Consider the following 383-nt stretch of genomic DNA (forward strand, 5'->3'; position numbering starts at 1 on the left):
CGCAGACCAGGCTACGGGGAGGCCCTGGCTGGGCTGTGGTACCCCGTGCAGTTCAACACAGGGGTTCCGGCGTCGGGTTCTCTGCTCTGGGCCTGGGAGCTCCCGAGGGTCTGTCTTGAACAAAGCCCTGCCCTCAGGAGCTTGGGTTTTGGGGGTGGGGGAGGATACACAGTACAGAGACATATACTGCGGGGACATGAAGCCACAGGAGACGGAGGCAGTGCGGGGGGTGCAATTTGGACGAGGCATCGGGGGAGCCAAGGGAGAGGGCTGTGGGATCCTTTATCCCAGGGAGGTGGGACCCTGGGGGGCTGTGGGCAGAGGAGGGGGCGGGGCCTGACAGGTGCTCACAGGCACCCTCTGCTGGTGGTTGCGCGGGGGGG

The sequence above is a fragment of the Lipotes vexillifer genome, unplaced genomic scaffold, assembly GCF_000442215.2.
Source record: "Lipotes vexillifer unplaced genomic scaffold, Lipotes_vexillifer_v1.1 scaffold225, whole genome shotgun sequence".
Classification (NCBI taxonomy): Eukaryota; Metazoa; Chordata; class Mammalia; order Artiodactyla; family Lipotidae; genus Lipotes; species Lipotes vexillifer.